This window comes from Taudactylus pleione, unplaced genomic scaffold (assembly GCF_031769625.1).
Source record: "Taudactylus pleione unplaced genomic scaffold, aTauple2 ptg000773l, whole genome shotgun sequence".
In the NCBI taxonomy this organism is placed as follows: Eukaryota; Metazoa; Chordata; class Amphibia; order Anura; family Myobatrachidae; genus Taudactylus; species Taudactylus pleione.
In genome coordinates this window covers 132,501-150,000 of record NW_028285175.1, presented here as the reverse complement: position 1 = coordinate 150,000, position 17,500 = coordinate 132,501, and the positions used below count along the sequence as shown (strand labels likewise).

The window sequence follows — 17,500 nt, the reverse complement described above, 5'->3', positions numbered from 1 at the left end:
GGTTAGTACTTGGATGGGAGACCACCTGGGAATACCAGGTGCTGTAGGTAATTTTATACTGCCATAACATTCTTTTCTATTACATTTTACATTTAATTTTTTCAACTTATCAATGAATTTACTTGTGTTAAGAAGTAATAGCGGTATAAATTTAATGCTTTTGGGCACCTACAGCCAAACCACACTGGACATGCCCAATCTCGTCTGATCTTGGAAACTATGCAGTGTTGGGCCTGGTTAGTACTTGGATGGGAGACCACCTGGGAATTCCAGGTGCTGTAGGTAATTTTATACTGCCATAACATTCTTTTCTATTACATTTTACATTTAATTTTTTCAACTTATCAATGAATTTACTTGAGTTAAGAAATAAAAGAGGTCTAAAGTTAATGGTTTTGAGCACCTACAGCCAAGCCACACTGGACATGCCCAATCTTGTCTGATCTTGGAAGCTATGCAGTGTTGGGCCTGGTTAGTACTTGGATGGGAGACCACCTGCGAATACCAGGAGTTGTAGGTAATTTTATACTGCCATAACATTCTTTTCTATTACATTTTACATTTAATTTTTTCAACTTATCAATGAATTTACTTGAGTAAAGAAGTAAAAGAGGTCTAAAGTTAATGTCTTTGAGCACCTACAGCCAAACCACACTGGACATGCCCAATCTCGTCTGATATTGGAAGCTATGCAGTGTTGGGCCTGGATAGTACTTGGATGGGAGACCACCTAGGAATCCCTGGTGCTGTAGGTAATTTTATATAGCCATAATATTCTTTTCTATTACATTTTACATTAAATTTTTTCAACTTATCAATGAATTTACTTGAGTTAAGAAGTAATAGCGGTATAAATTTAATGCTTTTGGGCACCTACAGCCAAACCACACTGGACATGCCCAATCTCGTCTGATCTTGGAAACTATGCAGTGTTGGGCCTGGTTAGTACTTGGATGGGAGACCACCTGGGAATACCAGGTGCTGTAGGTAATTTTATACTGCCATAACATTCTTTTCTATTACATTTTACATTTAATTTTTTCAACTTATCAATGAATTTACTTGAGTTAAGAAGTAAAAGAGGTCTAAAGTTAATGGTTTTGAGCACCTACAGCCAAACCACACTGGACATGCCCAATCTCGTCTGATCTTGGAAGCTATGCAGTGTTGGGCCTGGTTAGTACTTGGATGGGAGACCACCTGGGAATACCAGGTGCTGTAGGTAATTTTATACTGCAATAAAATTCTTTTCTATTACATTTTACATTTCATTTTTCAACTTATCATTGAATTTACTTGAGTTAAGAAGTAAAAGAGGTCTAAAGTTAATGTTTTTGAGCACCTACAGCCAAACCACACTGGACATGCCCAATCTCGTCTGAACTTGGAAGCTATTCAGTGTTGGGTGTGGTTAGTACTTGGATGGGAGACCACCAGGGATTACCAGGTGCTGTAGGTAATTTTATAATGCCATAACATTCTTTTCTATTACATTTTACATTTAATTTTTTCAACTTATCAATGAATTTACTTGAGTTAAGAAGTAATAGAGGTCTAAAGTTAATGTTTTTGAGCACCTACAGCCAAACCACACTGGACATGCCCAATCTCATCTGATCTTGGAAGCTATGCAGTGTTGGGCCTGGTTAGTATTTGGATGGGAGACCACCTGGGAATACCAGGTGCTGTAGGTAATTTTATATAGCCATAACATTCTTTTCTATTACATTTTACATTACATTTTTTCAATTAACAATGAATTTACTTGAGTTAAGAAGTAAAAGAGGTCTAAAGTTAATATTTTTCAGCACCTATTGCCAAACCACACTGGACATGGCCAATGTCGTTTGATCTTGGAAGCTATGCAGTGTTGGGAATGGTCAGTACTTGGATGGGAGACCACCTGGGAAAACCAGGTGCAGTAGGTAATTTTATACTGCCATAACATTCTTTTCTATTACATTTTACATTTAATTTTTTCAAGTTATCAATGAATTTACTTGAGTTAAGAAGTAATAGAGGTCTAAAGTTAATGTTTTTGATCACCTACAGCCAATCCACACTGGACATGCCCAATCTCGTCTTATCTTGGATGCTATGCAGTGTTGGGCCTGGTCAGTATTTGGATGGGAGACCACCTGGGAAAACCTGGTGCAGTAGGTTATTTTATACTGCCATAACATTCTTTTCTATTACATTTTACATTTAATTTTTTCAACTTATCAATGAATTTACTTGAGTTAAGAAGTAATACAGGTCTAAAGTTAATGTTTTTGAGCACCTACAGCCAAACCACACTGGACATGCCCAATCTCGTCTGATCTTGGAAGCTATGCAGTGTTGGGACTGGTTTGTACTTGGTTGGGAGACTACCTAGGAATCCCAGGTTCTGTAGGTAATTTTATACTGCCATAACATTCTTTTCTATTACATTTTACATTTAATTTTTTCAACTTATCAATGAATTTACTTGAGTAAAGAAGTAAAAGATGTCTAAAGTTAATGTTTTTGAGCACCAACAGCCAAACCACAGTGGACATGCCCAATCTCGTCTGATCTTGGAAGCTATGCAGTGTTGGGCCTGGTTAGTACTTGGATGGGAGACCACCTAGGAATCCCAGGTGCTGTAGGTAATTTTATACTGCCATAACAGTCTATTACATTTTACATTTAATTTTTTCAACTTATCAATGAATTTACTTGAGTAAAGAAGTAAAAGAGGTCTAAAGTTAATGTCTTTGAGCACCTACAGCCAAACCACACTGGACATGCCCAATCTCGTCTGATATTGGAAGCTATGCAGTGTTGGGCTTGGATAGTACTTGGATGGGAGACCACCTAGGAATCCCTGGTGCTGTAGGTAATTTTATATAGCCATAACATTCTTTTTCTATTAAATTTTACATTTAATTTTTTCAACTTATCAATGAATTTACTTGAGTTAAGAAGTAAAAGATGTCTAAAGTTAATGTTTTTGAGTACCTACAGTCAAACCACACTGGACATGCCCAATCTCATCTGATCTTGGGAGCTATGCAGTGTTTGGCCTGGTTTGTACTTGGATGGGAGACCACCTGGGAATACCAGGTGCTGTAGGTAATTTTATACTGCCATAACATTCTTTTCTAGAACATTTTACATTTAATTTTTTCAACTTATCAATGAATTTACTTGAGTTAAGAAGTAAAAGAGGTCTAAAGTTAATGTTTTTGAGCACCTACAGCCAAACCACACTGGACATGCCCAATCTCATCTGATCTTGGAAGCTATGCAGTGTTGGGCCTGGTTAGTACTTGGATGGGAGACCACCTGGGAATACCAGGTGCTGTAGGTAATTTTATACTGCCATAACATTCTTTTCTATTACATTTTACATTTAATTTTTTCAACTTATCAATGAATTTACTTGTGTTAAGAAGTAATAGCGGTATAAATTTAATGCTTTTGGGCACCTACAGCCAAACCACACTGGACATGCCCAATCTCGTCTGATCTTGGAAACTATGCAGTGTTGGGCCTGGTTAGTACTTGGATGGGAGACCACCTGGGAATTCCAGGAGTTGTAGGTAATTTTATACTGCCATAACATTCTTTTCTATTACATTTTACATTTAATTTTTTCAACTTATCAATGAATTTACTTGAGTAAAGAAGTAAAAGAGGTCTAAAGTTAATGTCTTTGAGCACCTACAGCCAAACCACACTGGACATGCCCAATCTCGTCTGATATTGGAAGCTATGCAGTGTTGGGCCTGGATAGTACTTGGATGGGAGACCACCTAGGAATCCCTGGTGCTGTTGGTTAATTTTATATAGCCATAACATTCTTTTCTATTACATTTTACATTAAATTTTTTCAACTTATCAATGAATTTACTTGAGTTAAGAAGTAATAGCGGTATAAATTTAATGCTTTTGGGCACCTACAGCCAAACCACACTGGACATGCCCAATCTCGTCTGATCTTGGAAACTATGCAGTGTTGGGCCTGGTTAGTACTTGGATGGGAGACCACCTGGGAATACCAGGTGCTGTAGGTAATTTTATACTGCCATAACATTCTTTTCTATTACATTTTACATTTAATTTTTTCAACTTATCAATGAATTTACTTGAGTTAAGAAGTAAAAGAGGTCTAAAGTTAATGGTTTTGAGAACCTACAGCCAAACCACACTGGACATGCCCAATCTCGTCTGATCTTGGAAGCTATGCAGTGTTGGGCCTGGTTAGTACTTGGATGGGAGACCACCTGGGAATACCAGGTGCTGTAGGTAATTTTATACTGCAATAAAATTCTTTTCTATTACATTTTACATTTCATTTTTCAACTTATCATTGAATTTACTTGAGTTAAGAAGTAAAAGAGGTCTAAAGTTAATGTTTTTGAGCACCTACAGCCAAACCACACTGGACATGCCCAATCTCGTCTGAACTTGGAAGCTATTCAGTGTTGGGTGTGGTTAGTACTTGGATGGGAGACCACCAGGGATTACCAGGTGCTGTAGGTAATTTTATACTGCCATAACATTCTTTTCTATTACATTTTACATTTAATTTTTTCAACTTATCAATGAATTTACTTGAGTTAAGAAGTAATAGAGGTCTAAAGTTAATGTTTTTGAGCACCTACAGCCAAACCACACTGGACATACCCAATCTCATCTGATCTTGGAAGCTATGCAGTGTTGGGACTGGTTTGTACTTGGATGGGAGACCACCTAGAAATCCCAGGTTCTGTAGGTAATTTTATACTGCCATAACATTCTTTTCTATTACATTTTACATTTAATTTTTTCAACTTATCAGTGAATTGACTTGAGTAAAGAAGTAAAAGAGGTCTAAAGTTAATGTTTTTGAGCACCTACAGCCAAACCACAGTGGACATGCCCAATCTCGTCTCAAGCTCTGCAGTGTTGGGCCTGGTTAGTACTTGGATGGGAGACCACCTAGGAATCCCAGGTGCTGTAGGTAATTTTATACTGCCATAACAGTCTATTACATTTTACATTTAATTTTTTCAACTTATCAATGAATTTACTTGAGTAAAGAAGTAAAAGAGGTCTAAAGTTAATGTCTTTGAGCACCTACAGCCAAACCACACTGGACATGCCCAATCTCGTCTGATATTGGAAGCTATGCAGTGTTGGGCCTGGATAGTACTTGGATGGGAGACCACCTAGGAATCCCTGGTGCTGTAGGTAATTTTATATAGCCATAACATTCTTTTCTATTACATTTTACATTACATTTTTTCAACTTATCAATTAATTTACTTGAGTTAAGAAGTAAAAGAGGTCTAAATTTAATGTTTTTGAGCGCCTATAGCCAAACCACACTGGACATGCCCAATCTCGTCTGATCTTGGAAGTTATGCAGTGTTGGGCCTGGTTAGTACTTGAATGGGAGACCACCTGGGAATATCAGGTGCTGTAGGTAATTTTATACTGCCATAACATTCTTTTCTATTAAATTTTACATTTAATTTTTTCAACTTGTCAATGAATTTACTTGAGTTAAGAAGTAAAAGATGTCTAAAGTTAATGTTTTTGAGCACCTACAGTCAAACCACACTGGACATGCCCAATCTCGTCTGATCTTGGAAGCTCTGCAGTGTTTGGCCTGGTTTGTACTTGGATGGGAGACCACCTGGGAATACCAGGTGCTGTAGGTATTTTTATACTGCCATAACATTCTTTTCTAGAACATGTTACATTTAATTTTTTCAACTTATCAATAAATTTACTTGAGTTAAGAAGTAAAAGAGGTCTAAAGTTAATGTTTTTGAGCACCTACAGCCAAACCACACTGGACATGCCCAATCTCATCTGATCTTGGAAGCTATGCAGTGTTGGGCCTGGTTAGTACTTGGATGGGAGACCACCTGGCAATACCAGGTGCTGTAGTTAATTTTATACTTCCATAATATTCTTTTCTATTACATTTTACATTTAATTTTTTCAACTTATCAATGAATTTACTTGAGTTAAGAAGTAATAGAGGTCTAAAGTTAATGCTTTTGCGCACCTACAGCCAAACCACACTGGACATGCCCAATCTTGTCTGATCTTGGAAGCTATGCAGTGTTGGGCCTGGTTAGTACTTGGATGGGAGACCACCTGGGAATACCATGAGCTGTAGGTAATTTTATACTGCCATAACATTCTTTTCTATTATATTTTACATTTAATTTTACAACTTATCATTGAATTTACTTGAGTTAAGAAGTAAAAGAGGTCTAAAGTTAATGATTTTGAGCACCTACAGCCAAACCACACTGGACATGCCCAATCTCATCTGATCTTGGAAGCTATGCAGTGTTGGGCCTGGTTAGTACTTGGATGGGAGACCACCTGGCAATACCAGGTGCTGTAGTTAATTTTATACTTCCATAATATTCTTTTCTATTACATTTTACATTTAATTTTTTCAACTTATCAATGAATTTACTTGAGTTAAGAAGTAATAGAGGTCTAAAGTTAATGCTTTTGCGCACCTACAGCCAAACCACACTGGACATGCCCAATCTTGTCTGATCTTGGAAGCTATGCAGTGTTGGGCCTGGTTAGTACTTGGATGGGAGACCACCTGGGAATACCATGAGCTGTAGGTAATTTTATACTGCCATAACATTCTTTTCTATTATATTTTACATTTAATTTTACAACTTATCATTGAATTTACTTGAGTTAAGAAGTAAAAGAGGTCTAAAGTTAATGTTTTTGAGCACCTACAGCCAAACCACACTGGACATGCCCAATCTCGTCTGATCTTGGAAGCTATGCAGTGTTGGGCTTGGTTAGTACTTGGATTGGAGACCACCTGGGAATACCAGGTGCTGTAGGTAATTTTATACTGCCATAACATTCTTTTCTATTACATTTTACATTTAATTTTTTCAACTTATCAATGAATTTACTTGAGTTAAGAAGTAATAGAGGTCTAAAGTTAATGCTTTTGCTCACCTACAGCCAAACCACACTGGATATGCCCAATCTTGTCTGATCTTGGAAGCTATGCAGTGTTGGGCCTGGTTAGTACTTGGATTGGAGACCACCTGGGAATACCAGGTGCTGTAGGTAATTTTATACTGCCATAACATTCTTTTCTATTATATTTTACATTTAATTTTACAACTTATCATTGAATTTACTTGAGTGAAGAAGTAAAAGAGGTCTAAAGTTAATGTTTTTGAGCACCTACAGCCAAACCACACTGGACATGCCCAATCTCATCTGATCTTGGAAGCTATGCATTGTTGGGCCTGGTTAGTACTTGGATGGGAGACCACCTGGGAATACCAGGTGCTGTAGGTAATTTTATACTGCCATAACATTCTTTTCTATTACATTTTACATTTAATTTTTTCAACTTATTAATGAATTTACTTGAGTTAAGAAGTTAAAGAGGTCTAAAGTTAATGTTCTTGAGCACCTACAGCCAAACCACACTGGACATGCCCAATCACATCTGATCTTGGAAGCTATGCAGTGTTGGGCCTGGTTAGTACTTGGATGGGAGACCACCTGGGAATACCAGGAGCTGTAGGTAATTTTATACTGCCATAACATTCTTTTCTATTATATTTTACATTTAATTTTACAACTTATCATTGAATTTACTTGAGTTAAGAAGTAAAAGAGGTCTAAAGTTATTGTTTTTGAGCACCTACAGCCAAACCACACTGGACATGCCCAATCTCGTCTGATCTTGGAAGCTATGCAGTGTTGGGCCTGGTTAGTACTTGAATGGGAGACCACCTGGGAATACCAGGTGCTGTAGGTAATTTTATACTGCCATAACATTCTTTTCTATTACATTTTACATTTAATTTTTTCAACTTATCAATGAATTTACTTGAGTTAAGAAGTAATAGCGGTATAAATTTAATGCTTTTGGGCACCTACAGCCAAACCACACAGGACATGCCCAATCTCGTCTAATCTTGGAAACTATGCAGTGTTGGGCCTGGTTAGTACTTGGATGGGAGACCACCTGGGAATACCAGCTGCTGTAGGTAATTTTATACTGCCATAACATTCTTTTCTATAACATTTTACATTTAATTTTTTCAACTTATCAATGAATTTACTTGAGTTAAGAAATAAAAGAGGTCTAAAGTTAATGGTTTTGAGCACCTACAGCCAAACCACACTGGACAAGCCCAATCTCGTCTGATCTTGGAAGCTATGCAGTGTTGGGCCTGGTTAGTACTTGGATGGGAGACCACCTGGGAATACCAGGTGCTGTAGGTAATTTTATACTGCCATAACATTCTTTTCTATTACATTTTACTTTTCATTTTTCAACTTATCATTGAATTTACTTGAGTTAAGAAGTAAAAGAGGTCTAAAGTTAATGTTTTTGAGCACCTACAGCCAAACCACACTGGACATGCCCAATCTCGTCTGAACTTGGAAGCTATGCAGTGTTGGGCCTGGTTAGTACTTGGATGGGAGACCACCAGGGATTACCAGATGCTGTAGGTAATTTTATACTGCCATAACATTCTTTTCTATTACATTTTAAATTTAATTTTTTCAACTTATCAATGAATTTACTTGAGTTAAGAAGTAATAGAGGTCTAAAGTTAATGTTTTTGAGCACCTACAGCCAAACCACACTGGACATGCCCAATCTCATCTGATCTTGGAAGCTATGCAGTGTTGGGCCTGGTTAGTATTTGGATGGGAGACCACCTGGGAATACCAGGTGCTGTAGGTATTTTTATATAGCCATAACATTCTTTTCTATTACATTTTACATTACATTTTTTCAATTAACGATGAATTTACTTGAGTTAAGAAGTAAAAGAGGTCTAAAGTTAATATTTTTCAGCACCTATAGCCAAACCACACTGGACATGGCCAATGTCGTTTGATCTTGGAAGCTATGCAGTGTTGGGAATGGTCAGTACTTGGATGGGAGACCACCTGGGAAAACCAGGTGCAGTAGGTAATTTTATACTGCCATAACATTCTTTTCTATTACATTTTACATTTAATTTTTTCAAGTTATCAATGAATTTACTTGAGTTAAGAAGTAATAGAGGTCTAAAGTTAATGTTTTTGACCACCTACAGCCAATCCACACTGGACATGCCCAATCTCGTCTTATCTTGGATGCTATGCAGTGTTGGGCCTGGTCAGTATTTGGATGGGAGACCACCTGGGAAAACCTGGTGCAGTAGGTTATTTTATACTGCCATAACATTCTTTTCTATTACATTTTACATTTATTTTTTTCAACTTATCAATGAATTTACTTGAGTTAAGAAGTAATACAGGTCTAAAGTTAATGTTTTTGAGCACCTACAGCCAAACCACACTGGACATGCCCAATCTCGTCTGATCTTGGAAGCTATGCAGTGTTGGGACTGGTTTGTACTTGGTTGGGAGACTACCTAGGAATCCCAGGTTCTGTAGGTAATTTTATACTGCCATAACATTCTTTTCTATTACATTTTACATTTAATTTTTTCAAGTTATCAATGAATTTACTTGAGTTAAGAAGTAATAGAGGTCTAAAGTTAATGTTTTTGACCACCTACAGCCAATCCACACTGGACATGCCCAATCTCGTCTTATCTTGGATGCTATGCAGTGTTGGGCCTGGTCAGTATTTGGATGGTAGACCACCTGGGAAAACCTGGTGCAGTAGGTTATTTTATACTGCCATAACATTCTTTTCTATTACATTTTACATTTAATTTTTTCAACTTATCAATGAATTTACTTGAGTAAAGAAGTAAAAGATGTCTAAAGTTAATGTTTTTGAGCACCAACAGCCAAACCACAGTGGACATGCCCACTCTCGTCTGATCTTGGAAGCTATGCAGTGTTGGGCCTGGTTAGTACTTGGATGGGAGACCACCTAGGAATCCCAGGTGCTGTAGGTAATTTTATACTGCCATAACAGTCTATTACATTTTACATTTAATTTTTTCTACTTATCAATGAATTTACTTGAGTAAAGAAGTAAAAGAGGTCTAAAGTTAATGTCTTTGAGCACCTACAGCCAAACCACACTGGACATGCCCAATCTCGTCTGATATTGGAAGCTATGCAGTGTTGGGCTTGGATAGTACTTGGATGGGAGACCACCTAGGAATCCCTGGTGCTGTAGGTAATTTTATATAGCCATAACATTCTTTTTCTATTAAATTTTACATTTAATTTTTTCAACTTATCAATGAATTTACTTGAGTTAAGAAGTAAAAGATGTCTAAAGTTAATGTTTTTGAGCACCTACAGTCAAACCACACTGGACATGCCCAATCTCATCTGATCTTGGAAGCTATGCAGTGTTTGGACTGGTTTGTACTTGGGTGGGAGACCACCTGGGAATACCAGGTGCTGTAGGTAATTTTATACTGCCATAACATTCTTTTCTAGAACATTTTACATTTAATTTTTTCAACTTATCAATGAATTTACTTGAGTTAAGAAGTAAAAGAGGTCTAAAGTTAATGTTTTTGAGCACCTACAGCCAAACCACACTGGACAAGCCCAATCTCATCTGATCTTGGAAGCTATACAGTGTTGGGCCTGGTTAGTACTTGGATGGGAGACCACCTGGGAATACCAGGTGCTGTAGGTAATTTTATACTGCCATAACATTCTTTTCTATTACATTTTACATTTAATTTTTTCAACTTATTAATTAATTTACTTGAGTTAAGAAGTAATAGAGGTCTAAAGTTAATGCTTTTGCGCACCTACAGCCAAACCACACTGGACATGCCCAATCTTGTCTGATCTTGGAAGCTATGCAGTGTTGGGCCTGGTTAGTACTTGGATGGGAGACCACCTGCGAATACCAGGAGTTGTAGGTAATTTTATACTGCCATAACATTCTTTTCTATTATATTTTACATTTAATTTTACAACTTATCATTGAATTTACTTGAGTTAAGAAGTAAAAGAGGTCTAAATTTAATGTTTTTGAGCACCTACAGCCAAACCACACTGGACATGCCCAATCTCGTCTGATCTTGGAAACTATGCAGTGTTGGGCCTGGTTAGTACTTGGATGGGAGACTACCTGGGAATTCCAGGTGCTGTAGGTAATTTTATACTGCCATAACATTCTTTTCTATTACATTTTACATTTAATTTTTTCAACTTATCAATGAATTTACTTGAGTTAAGAAATAAAAGAGGTCTAAAGTTAATTGTTTTGAGCACCTACAGCCAAGCCACACTGGACATGCCCAATCTTGTCTGATCTTGGAAGCTATGCAGTGTTGGGCCTGGTTAGTACTTGGATGGGAGACCACCTTAGAATACCAGGAGTTGTAGGTAATTTTATACTGCCATAACATTCTTTTCTATTACATTTTACATTTAATTTTTTCAACTTATCAATGAATTTACTTGAGTAAAGAAGTAAAAGAGGTCTAAAGTTAATGTCTTTGAGCACCTACAGCCAAACCACACTGGACATGCCCAATCTCGTCTGATATTGGAAGCTATGCAGTGTTGGGCCTGGATAGTACTTGGATGGGAGACCACCTAGGAATCCCTGGTGCTGTAGGTAATTTTATATAGCCATAACATTCTTTTCTATTACATTTTACATTAAATTTTTTCAACTTATCAATGAATTTACTTGAGTTAAGAAGTAATAGCGGTATAAATTTAATGCTTTTGGGCACCTACAGCCAAACCACACTGGACATGCCCAATCTCGTCTGATCTTGGAAACTATGCAGTGTTGGGCCTGGTTAGTACTTGGATGGGAGACCACCTGGGAATACCAGGTGCTGTAGGTAATTTTATACTGCCATAACATTCTTTTCTATTACATTTTACATTTAATTTTTTCAACTTATCAATGAATTTACTTGAGTTAAGAAGTAAAAGAGGTCTAAAGTTAACGGTTTTGAGCACCTACAGCCAAACCACACTGGACATGCCCAATCTCGTCTGATCTTGGAAACTATGCAGTGTTGGGCCTGGTTAGTACTTGGATGGGAGACCACCTGGGAATACCAGGTGCTGTAGGTAATTTTATACTGCCATAACATTCTTTTCTATTACATTTTACATTTAATTTTTTCAACTTATCAATGAATTTACTTGAGTTAAGAAGTAAAAGAGGTCTAAAGTTAATGGTTTTGAGCACCTACAGCCAAACCACACTGGACATGCCCAATCTCGTCTGAACTTGGAAGCTATTCAGTGTTGGGCGTGGTTAGTACTTGGATGGGAGACCACCAGGGATTACCAGGTGCTGTAGGTAATTTTATACTGCCATAACATTCTTTTCTATTACATTTTACATTTAATTTTTTCAACTTATCAATGAATTTACTTGAGTTAAGAAGTAATAGAGGTCTAAAGTTAATGTTTTTGAGCACCTACAGCCAAACCACACTGGACATACCCAATCTCATCTGATCTTGGAAGCTATGCAGTGTTGGGACTGGTTTGTACTTGGATGGGAGACCACCTAGAAATCCCAGGTTCTGTAGGTAATTTTATACTGCCATAACATTCTTTTCTATTACATTTACATTTAATTTTTTCAACTTATCAGTGAATTTACTTGAGTAAAGAAGTAAAAGAGGTCTAAAGTTAATGTTTTTGAGCACCTACAGCCAAACCACAGTGGACATGCCCAATCTCGTCTGAAGCTCTGCAGTGTTGGGCCTGGTTAGTACTTGGATGGGAGACCACCTAGGAATCCCAGGTGCTGTAGGTAATTTTATACTGCCATAACAGTCTATTACATTTTACATTTAATTTTTTCAACTTATCAATGAATTTACTTGAGTAAAGAAGTAAAAGAGGTCTAAAGTTAATGTCTTTGAGCACCTACAGCCAAACCACACTGGACATGCCCAATCTCGTCTGATCTTGGAAGTTATGCAGTGTTGGGCCTGGTTAGTACTTGAATGGGAGACCACCTGGGAATATCAGGTGCTGTAGGTAATTTTATACTGCCATAACATTCTTTTCTATTAAATTTTATATTTAATTTTTTCAACTTGTCAATGAATTTACTTGAGTTAAGAAGTAAAAGATGTCTAAAGTTAATGTTTTTGAGCACCTACAGTCAAACCACACTGGACATGCCCAATCTCGTCTGATCTTGGAAGCTATGCAGTGTTGGGCCTGGTTAGTACTTGGATGGGAGACCGCCTGGGAATACCAGGAGCTGTAGATAATTTTATACTGCCAAAACATTCTTTTCCATTACATTTTACATTTAATTTTTCAACTTATCATTGAATTTACATGAGTTAAGAAGTAAAAGAGGTCTAAAGTTAATACTTTTGAGCACCTACAGCCAATCCATACTGGACATTCCCCATCTCGTCTTATCTTGGTAGCTATTCAGTGTTGGGCATGGTCAGTACTTGGATGGGAGACCAGCTGGGAAAACCAGCTGCAGTAGGTAATTTTATACTGCCATAACATTCTTTTCTATTACATTTTACATTTAATTTTTTCAACTTATCAATGAATTTACTTGAGTTAAGAAGTAATAGAGGTCTAAAGTTAATGTTTTTGAGCACCTACAGCCAAACCACACTGGACATGCCCAATCTCGTCTGATCTTGGAAGCTATACAGTGTTGGGCCTGGTTAGTACTTGGATGGGAGACCACCTGGGAATACCAGGTGCTGTAGGTAATTTTATGCAGCCATAACATTCTTTTCTATTACATTTTACATTTAATTTTTTCAACTTATCAATGAATTTACTTGAGTTAAGAAGTAAAAGAGGTCTAAAGTTAATGTTTTAGAGCACCTACAGCCAAACCACAGTGGACATGCCCAATCTCGTCTGATCTTGGAAGCTATGCAGTGTTGGACCTGTTTAGTACTTGGATAGGAGACCACCTAGGAATCCCAGGTGCTGTAGGTAATTTTATACTGCCATAACATTCTTTTCTATTACATTTTAAATTTAATTTTTTCAACTTATCAATGAATTTACTTGAGTTAAGAAGTAATAGAGGTCTAAAGATAATGTTTTTGAGCACCTACAGCCAAACCACACTGGACATGCCCAATCTCGTCTGTACTTGGAAGCTATGCAGTGTTGGGCCTGGTTAGTACTCGGAGGGGAAACCGCCAGGGATTACCAGGTGCTGTAGGTAATTTTATACTGCCATAACATTCTTTTCTATTACATTTTAAATTTAATTTTTTCAACTTATCAATGAATTTACTTGAGTTAAGAAGTAATAGCGGTATAAATTTAATGCTTTTGGGCACCTACAGCCAAACCACACAGGACATGCCCAATCTCGTCTAATCTTGGAAACTATGCAGTGTTGGGCCTGGTTAGTACTTGGATGGGAGACCACCTGGGAATACCAGGTGCTGTAGGTAATTTTATACTGCCATAACATTCTTTTCTATAACATTTTACATTTAATTTTTTCAACTTATCAATGAATTTACTTGAGTTAAGAAATAAAAGAGGTCTAAAGTTAATGGTTTTGAGCACCTACAGCCAAACCACACTGGACAAGCCCAATCTCGTCTGATCTTGGAAGCTATGCAGTGTTGGGCCTGGTTAGTACTTGGATGGGAGACCACCTGGGAATACCAGGTGCTGTAGGTAATTTTATACTGCCATAACATTCTTTTCTATTACATTTTACTTTTCATTTTTCAACTTATCATTGAATTTACTTGAGTTAAGAAGTAAAAGAGGTCTAAAGTTAATGTTTTTGAGCACCTACAGCCAAACCACACTGGACATGCCCAATCTCGTCTGAACTTGGAAGCTATGCAGTGTTGGGCCTGGTTAGTACTTGGATGGGAGACCACCAGGGATTACCAGATGCTGTAGGTAATTTTATACTGCCATAACATTCTTTTCTATTACATTTTAAATTTAATTTTTTCAACTTATCAATGAATTTACTTGAGTTAAGAAGTAATAGAGGTCTAAAGTTAATGTTTTTGAGCACCTACAGCCAAACCACACTGGACATGCCCAATCTCATCTGATCTTGGAAGCTATGCAGTGTTGGGCCTGGTTAGTATTTGGATGGGAGACCACCTGGGAATACCAGGTGCTGTAGGTATTTTTATATAGCCATAACATTCTTTTCTATTACATTTTACATTACATTTTTTCAATTAACGATGAATTTACTTGAGTTAAGAAGTAAAAGAGGTCTAAAGTTAATATTTTTCAGCACCTATAGCCAAACCACACTGGACATGGCCAATGTCGTTTGATCTTGGAAGCTATGCAGTGTTGGGAATGGTCAGTACTTGGATGGGAGACCACCTGGGAAAACCAGGTGCAGTAGGTAATTTTATACTGCCATAACATTCTTTTCTATTACATTTTACATTTAATTTTTTCAAGTTATCAATGAATTTACTTGAGTTAAGAAGTAATAGAGGTCTAAAGTTAATGTTTTTGACCACCTACAGCCAATCCACACTGGACATGCCCAATCTCGTCTTATCTTGGATGCTATGCAGTGTTGGGCCTGGTCAGTATTTGGATGGGAGACCACCTGGGAAAACCTGGTGCAGTAGGTTATTTTATACTGCCATAACATTCTTTTCTATTACATTTTACATTTAATTTTTTCAACTTATCAATGAATTTACTTGAGTTAAGAAGTAATACAGGTCTAAAGTTAATGTTTTTGAGCACCTACAGCCAAACCACACTGGACATGCCCAATCTCGTCTGATCTTGGAAGCTATGCAGTGTTGGGACTGGTTTGTACTTGGTTGGGAGACTACCTAGGAATCCCAGGTTCTGTAGGTAATTTTATACTGCCATAACATTCTTTTCTATTACATTTTACATTTAATTTTTTCAAGTTATCAATGAATTTACTTGAGTTAAGAAGTAATAGAGGTCTAAAGTTAATGTTTTTGACCACCTACAGCCAATCCACACTGGACATGCCCAATCTCGTCTTATCTTGGATGCTATGCAGTGTTGGGCCTGGTCAGTATTTGGATGGGAGACCACCTGGGAAAACCTGGTGCAGTAGGTTATTTTATACTGCCATAACATTCTTTTCTATTACATTTTACATTTAATTTTTTCAACTTATCAATGAATTTACTTGAGTAAAGAAGTAAAAGATGTCTAAAGTTAATGTTTTTGAGCACCAACAGCCAAACCACAGTGGACATGCCCACTCTCGTCTGATCTTGGAAGCTATGCAGTGTTGGGCCTGGTTAGTACTTGGATGGGAGACCACCTAGGAATCCCAGGTGCTGTAGGTAATTTTATACTGCCATAACAGTCTATTACATTTTACATTTAATTTTTTCTACTTATCAATGAATTTACTTGAGTAAAGAAGTAAAAGAGGTCTAAAGTTAATGTCTTTGAGCACCTACAGCCAAACCACACTGGACATGCCCAATCTCGTCTGATATTGGAAGCTATGCAGTGTTGGGCTTGGATAGTACTTGGATGGGAGACCACCTAGGAATCCCTGGTGCTGTAGGTAATTTTATATAGCCATAACATTCTTTTTCTATTAAATTTTACATTTAATTTTTTCAACTTATCAATGAATTTACTTGAGTTAAGAAGTAAAAGATGTCTAAAGTTAATGTTTTTGAGCACCTACAGTCAAACCACACTGGACATGCCCAATCTCATCTGATCTTGGAAGCTATGCAGTGTTTGGACTGGTTTGTACTTGGATGGGAGACCACCTGGGAATACCAGGTGCTGTAGGTAATTTTATACTGCCATAACATTCTTTTCTAGAACATTTTACATTTAATTTTTTCAACTTATCAATGAATTTACTTGAGTTAAGAAGTAAAAGAGGTCTAAAGTTAATGTTTTTGAGCACCTACAGCCAAACCACACTGGACAAGCCCAATCTCATCTGATCTTGGAAGCTATACAGTGTTGGGCCTGGTTAGTACTTGGATGGGAGACCACCTGGGAATACCAGGTGCTGTAGGTAATTTTATACTGCCATAACATTCTTTTCTATTACATTTTACATTTAATTTTTTCAACTTATTAATTAATTTACTTGAGTTAAGAAGTAATAGAGGTCTAAAGTTAATGCTTTTGCGCACCTACAGCCAAACCACACTGGACATGCCCAATCTTGTCTGATCTTGGAAGCTATGCAGTGTTGGGCCTGGTTAGTACTTGGATGGGAGACCACCTGCGAATACCAGGAGTTGTAGGTAATTTTATACTGCCATAACATTCTTTTCTATTATATTTTACATTTAATTTTACAACTTATCATTGAATTTACTTGAGTTAAGAAGTAAAAGAGGTCTAAAGTTAATGTTTTTGAGCACCTACAGCCAAACCACACTGGACATGCCCAATCTCGTCTGATCTTGGAAACTATGCAGTGTTGGGCCTGGTTAGTACTTGGATGGGAGACCACCTGGGAATTCCAGGTGCTGTAGGTAATTTTATACTGCCATAACATTCTTTTCTATTACATTTTACATTTAATTTTTTCAACTTATCAATGAATTTACTTGAGTTAAGAAATAAAAGAGGTCTAAAGTTAATTGTT

General features: G+C 37.1%; 20 non-coding genes and 49 pseudogenes across 20 annotated transcripts in view; all 69 read left to right on the top strand.

The window, feature by feature from the left end:
• The window catches only part of LOC148476416 (5S ribosomal RNA), a 119-nt gene extending 69 nt beyond the window's left edge, over positions 1–50 (top strand). Inside the window, exon 1 of the ribosomal RNA XR_015872600.1 lies at positions 1–50. This exon is cut by the window's left edge and continues 69 nt beyond it. This is a non-coding gene — a ribosomal RNA (5S ribosomal RNA).
• Positions 51–166: 116 nt separating this feature from the next.
• Positions 167–285, top strand: LOC148476415 (5S ribosomal RNA). Its single transcript, XR_015872630.1, has one exon. It is a non-coding gene; the product is annotated as a 5S ribosomal RNA (ribosomal RNA).
• Positions 286–401: 116 nt separating this feature from the next.
• LOC148476414 (5S ribosomal RNA) lies at positions 402–520 on the top strand (annotated as a pseudogene).
• A 116-nt stretch (positions 521–636) lies between these two features.
• LOC148476413 (5S ribosomal RNA) lies at positions 637–755 on the top strand (annotated as a pseudogene).
• A 116-nt stretch (positions 756–871) lies between these two features.
• On the top strand, positions 872–990 carry LOC148476412 (5S ribosomal RNA). The gene has a single exon (XR_015872724.1). It is a non-coding gene; the product is annotated as a 5S ribosomal RNA (ribosomal RNA).
• Positions 991–1,106: 116 nt separating this feature from the next.
• LOC148476411 (5S ribosomal RNA) lies at positions 1,107–1,225 on the top strand. Its single transcript, XR_015872599.1, has one exon. It is a non-coding gene; the product is annotated as a 5S ribosomal RNA (ribosomal RNA).
• A 115-nt stretch (positions 1,226–1,340) lies between these two features.
• On the top strand, positions 1,341–1,459 carry LOC148476410 (5S ribosomal RNA; annotated as a pseudogene).
• Positions 1,460–1,575: 116 nt separating this feature from the next.
• Positions 1,576–1,694, top strand: LOC148476409 (5S ribosomal RNA). Its single transcript, XR_015872674.1, has one exon. It is a non-coding gene; the product is annotated as a 5S ribosomal RNA (ribosomal RNA).
• Positions 1,695–2,044: 350 nt separating this feature from the next.
• On the top strand, positions 2,045–2,163 carry LOC148476408 (5S ribosomal RNA; annotated as a pseudogene).
• Positions 2,164–2,279: 116 nt separating this feature from the next.
• Positions 2,280–2,398, top strand: LOC148476407 (5S ribosomal RNA; annotated as a pseudogene).
• A 116-nt stretch (positions 2,399–2,514) lies between these two features.
• Positions 2,515–2,633, top strand: LOC148476406 (5S ribosomal RNA; annotated as a pseudogene).
• Positions 2,634–2,744: 111 nt separating this feature from the next.
• On the top strand, positions 2,745–2,863 carry LOC148476405 (5S ribosomal RNA; annotated as a pseudogene).
• A 117-nt stretch (positions 2,864–2,980) lies between these two features.
• Positions 2,981–3,099, top strand: LOC148476404 (5S ribosomal RNA; annotated as a pseudogene).
• A 116-nt stretch (positions 3,100–3,215) lies between these two features.
• LOC148476403 (5S ribosomal RNA) lies at positions 3,216–3,334 on the top strand. The gene has a single exon (XR_015872704.1). It is a non-coding gene; the product is annotated as a 5S ribosomal RNA (ribosomal RNA).
• Positions 3,335–3,450: 116 nt separating this feature from the next.
• Positions 3,451–3,569, top strand: LOC148476402 (5S ribosomal RNA; annotated as a pseudogene).
• Positions 3,570–3,685: 116 nt separating this feature from the next.
• On the top strand, positions 3,686–3,804 carry LOC148476401 (5S ribosomal RNA; annotated as a pseudogene).
• Positions 3,805–3,921: 117 nt separating this feature from the next.
• On the top strand, positions 3,922–4,040 carry LOC148476400 (5S ribosomal RNA). The gene has a single exon (XR_015872723.1). It is a non-coding gene; the product is annotated as a 5S ribosomal RNA (ribosomal RNA).
• A 116-nt stretch (positions 4,041–4,156) lies between these two features.
• Positions 4,157–4,275, top strand: LOC148476399 (5S ribosomal RNA). The gene has a single exon (XR_015872744.1). It is a non-coding gene; the product is annotated as a 5S ribosomal RNA (ribosomal RNA).
• A 115-nt stretch (positions 4,276–4,390) lies between these two features.
• Positions 4,391–4,509, top strand: LOC148476398 (5S ribosomal RNA; annotated as a pseudogene).
• Positions 4,510–4,625: 116 nt separating this feature from the next.
• Positions 4,626–4,744, top strand: LOC148476397 (5S ribosomal RNA; annotated as a pseudogene).
• A 339-nt stretch (positions 4,745–5,083) lies between these two features.
• Positions 5,084–5,202, top strand: LOC148476396 (5S ribosomal RNA; annotated as a pseudogene).
• A 116-nt stretch (positions 5,203–5,318) lies between these two features.
• On the top strand, positions 5,319–5,437 carry LOC148476395 (5S ribosomal RNA; annotated as a pseudogene).
• A 116-nt stretch (positions 5,438–5,553) lies between these two features.
• LOC148476394 (5S ribosomal RNA) lies at positions 5,554–5,672 on the top strand (annotated as a pseudogene).
• A 116-nt stretch (positions 5,673–5,788) lies between these two features.
• LOC148476393 (5S ribosomal RNA) lies at positions 5,789–5,907 on the top strand (annotated as a pseudogene).
• Positions 5,908–6,023: 116 nt separating this feature from the next.
• Positions 6,024–6,142, top strand: LOC148476392 (5S ribosomal RNA; annotated as a pseudogene).
• Positions 6,143–6,257: 115 nt separating this feature from the next.
• Positions 6,258–6,376, top strand: LOC148476391 (5S ribosomal RNA; annotated as a pseudogene).
• Positions 6,377–6,492: 116 nt separating this feature from the next.
• On the top strand, positions 6,493–6,611 carry LOC148476390 (5S ribosomal RNA; annotated as a pseudogene).
• A 115-nt stretch (positions 6,612–6,726) lies between these two features.
• LOC148476389 (5S ribosomal RNA) lies at positions 6,727–6,845 on the top strand (annotated as a pseudogene).
• Positions 6,846–6,961: 116 nt separating this feature from the next.
• Positions 6,962–7,080, top strand: LOC148476388 (5S ribosomal RNA; annotated as a pseudogene).
• A 115-nt stretch (positions 7,081–7,195) lies between these two features.
• Positions 7,196–7,314, top strand: LOC148476387 (5S ribosomal RNA; annotated as a pseudogene).
• A 116-nt stretch (positions 7,315–7,430) lies between these two features.
• On the top strand, positions 7,431–7,549 carry LOC148476386 (5S ribosomal RNA; annotated as a pseudogene).
• Positions 7,550–7,664: 115 nt separating this feature from the next.
• LOC148476385 (5S ribosomal RNA) lies at positions 7,665–7,783 on the top strand. Its single transcript, XR_015872663.1, has one exon. It is a non-coding gene; the product is annotated as a 5S ribosomal RNA (ribosomal RNA).
• A 116-nt stretch (positions 7,784–7,899) lies between these two features.
• LOC148476384 (5S ribosomal RNA) lies at positions 7,900–8,018 on the top strand (annotated as a pseudogene).
• A 116-nt stretch (positions 8,019–8,134) lies between these two features.
• On the top strand, positions 8,135–8,253 carry LOC148476383 (5S ribosomal RNA). The gene has a single exon (XR_015872686.1). It is a non-coding gene; the product is annotated as a 5S ribosomal RNA (ribosomal RNA).
• A 115-nt stretch (positions 8,254–8,368) lies between these two features.
• Positions 8,369–8,487, top strand: LOC148476382 (5S ribosomal RNA; annotated as a pseudogene).
• A 116-nt stretch (positions 8,488–8,603) lies between these two features.
• On the top strand, positions 8,604–8,722 carry LOC148476381 (5S ribosomal RNA). Its single transcript, XR_015872673.1, has one exon. It is a non-coding gene; the product is annotated as a 5S ribosomal RNA (ribosomal RNA).
• Positions 8,723–9,072: 350 nt separating this feature from the next.
• Positions 9,073–9,191, top strand: LOC148476380 (5S ribosomal RNA; annotated as a pseudogene).
• A 116-nt stretch (positions 9,192–9,307) lies between these two features.
• On the top strand, positions 9,308–9,426 carry LOC148476379 (5S ribosomal RNA; annotated as a pseudogene).
• Positions 9,427–9,542: 116 nt separating this feature from the next.
• Positions 9,543–9,661, top strand: LOC148476378 (5S ribosomal RNA; annotated as a pseudogene).
• A 116-nt stretch (positions 9,662–9,777) lies between these two features.
• Positions 9,778–9,896, top strand: LOC148476377 (5S ribosomal RNA; annotated as a pseudogene).
• Positions 9,897–10,007: 111 nt separating this feature from the next.
• Positions 10,008–10,126, top strand: LOC148476376 (5S ribosomal RNA; annotated as a pseudogene).
• Positions 10,127–10,243: 117 nt separating this feature from the next.
• LOC148476375 (5S ribosomal RNA) lies at positions 10,244–10,362 on the top strand (annotated as a pseudogene).
• A 116-nt stretch (positions 10,363–10,478) lies between these two features.
• On the top strand, positions 10,479–10,597 carry LOC148476374 (5S ribosomal RNA). Its single transcript, XR_015872705.1, has one exon. It is a non-coding gene; the product is annotated as a 5S ribosomal RNA (ribosomal RNA).
• A 116-nt stretch (positions 10,598–10,713) lies between these two features.
• Positions 10,714–10,832, top strand: LOC148476373 (5S ribosomal RNA; annotated as a pseudogene).
• A 115-nt stretch (positions 10,833–10,947) lies between these two features.
• LOC148476372 (5S ribosomal RNA) lies at positions 10,948–11,066 on the top strand (annotated as a pseudogene).
• A 116-nt stretch (positions 11,067–11,182) lies between these two features.
• LOC148476371 (5S ribosomal RNA) lies at positions 11,183–11,301 on the top strand (annotated as a pseudogene).
• Positions 11,302–11,417: 116 nt separating this feature from the next.
• On the top strand, positions 11,418–11,536 carry LOC148476370 (5S ribosomal RNA; annotated as a pseudogene).
• Positions 11,537–11,652: 116 nt separating this feature from the next.
• On the top strand, positions 11,653–11,771 carry LOC148476369 (5S ribosomal RNA). The gene has a single exon (XR_015872722.1). It is a non-coding gene; the product is annotated as a 5S ribosomal RNA (ribosomal RNA).
• Positions 11,772–11,887: 116 nt separating this feature from the next.
• On the top strand, positions 11,888–12,006 carry LOC148476368 (5S ribosomal RNA). The gene has a single exon (XR_015872721.1). It is a non-coding gene; the product is annotated as a 5S ribosomal RNA (ribosomal RNA).
• A 116-nt stretch (positions 12,007–12,122) lies between these two features.
• Positions 12,123–12,241, top strand: LOC148476367 (5S ribosomal RNA; annotated as a pseudogene).
• Positions 12,242–12,357: 116 nt separating this feature from the next.
• Positions 12,358–12,476, top strand: LOC148476366 (5S ribosomal RNA; annotated as a pseudogene).
• Positions 12,477–12,814: 338 nt separating this feature from the next.
• LOC148476365 (5S ribosomal RNA) lies at positions 12,815–12,933 on the top strand. Its single transcript, XR_015872657.1, has one exon. It is a non-coding gene; the product is annotated as a 5S ribosomal RNA (ribosomal RNA).
• Positions 12,934–13,049: 116 nt separating this feature from the next.
• Positions 13,050–13,168, top strand: LOC148476364 (5S ribosomal RNA; annotated as a pseudogene).
• Positions 13,169–13,518: 350 nt separating this feature from the next.
• On the top strand, positions 13,519–13,637 carry LOC148476363 (5S ribosomal RNA). The gene has a single exon (XR_015872651.1). It is a non-coding gene; the product is annotated as a 5S ribosomal RNA (ribosomal RNA).
• Positions 13,638–13,753: 116 nt separating this feature from the next.
• Positions 13,754–13,872, top strand: LOC148476362 (5S ribosomal RNA; annotated as a pseudogene).
• Positions 13,873–13,988: 116 nt separating this feature from the next.
• LOC148476361 (5S ribosomal RNA) lies at positions 13,989–14,107 on the top strand (annotated as a pseudogene).
• Positions 14,108–14,223: 116 nt separating this feature from the next.
• LOC148476360 (5S ribosomal RNA) lies at positions 14,224–14,342 on the top strand (annotated as a pseudogene).
• Positions 14,343–14,458: 116 nt separating this feature from the next.
• LOC148476359 (5S ribosomal RNA) lies at positions 14,459–14,577 on the top strand. The gene has a single exon (XR_015872685.1). It is a non-coding gene; the product is annotated as a 5S ribosomal RNA (ribosomal RNA).
• Positions 14,578–14,692: 115 nt separating this feature from the next.
• Positions 14,693–14,811, top strand: LOC148476358 (5S ribosomal RNA; annotated as a pseudogene).
• A 116-nt stretch (positions 14,812–14,927) lies between these two features.
• Positions 14,928–15,046, top strand: LOC148476357 (5S ribosomal RNA). The gene has a single exon (XR_015872672.1). It is a non-coding gene; the product is annotated as a 5S ribosomal RNA (ribosomal RNA).
• Positions 15,047–15,396: 350 nt separating this feature from the next.
• Positions 15,397–15,515, top strand: LOC148476356 (5S ribosomal RNA; annotated as a pseudogene).
• Positions 15,516–15,631: 116 nt separating this feature from the next.
• Positions 15,632–15,750, top strand: LOC148476355 (5S ribosomal RNA; annotated as a pseudogene).
• Positions 15,751–15,866: 116 nt separating this feature from the next.
• Positions 15,867–15,985, top strand: LOC148476354 (5S ribosomal RNA; annotated as a pseudogene).
• A 116-nt stretch (positions 15,986–16,101) lies between these two features.
• On the top strand, positions 16,102–16,220 carry LOC148476353 (5S ribosomal RNA; annotated as a pseudogene).
• Positions 16,221–16,331: 111 nt separating this feature from the next.
• LOC148476352 (5S ribosomal RNA) lies at positions 16,332–16,450 on the top strand (annotated as a pseudogene).
• A 117-nt stretch (positions 16,451–16,567) lies between these two features.
• On the top strand, positions 16,568–16,686 carry LOC148476351 (5S ribosomal RNA; annotated as a pseudogene).
• A 116-nt stretch (positions 16,687–16,802) lies between these two features.
• On the top strand, positions 16,803–16,921 carry LOC148476350 (5S ribosomal RNA). The gene has a single exon (XR_015872702.1). It is a non-coding gene; the product is annotated as a 5S ribosomal RNA (ribosomal RNA).
• A 116-nt stretch (positions 16,922–17,037) lies between these two features.
• LOC148476349 (5S ribosomal RNA) lies at positions 17,038–17,156 on the top strand (annotated as a pseudogene).
• A 115-nt stretch (positions 17,157–17,271) lies between these two features.
• On the top strand, positions 17,272–17,390 carry LOC148476348 (5S ribosomal RNA). The gene has a single exon (XR_015872629.1). It is a non-coding gene; the product is annotated as a 5S ribosomal RNA (ribosomal RNA).
• The last annotated feature ends 110 nt before the right edge of the window (positions 17,391–17,500 follow it).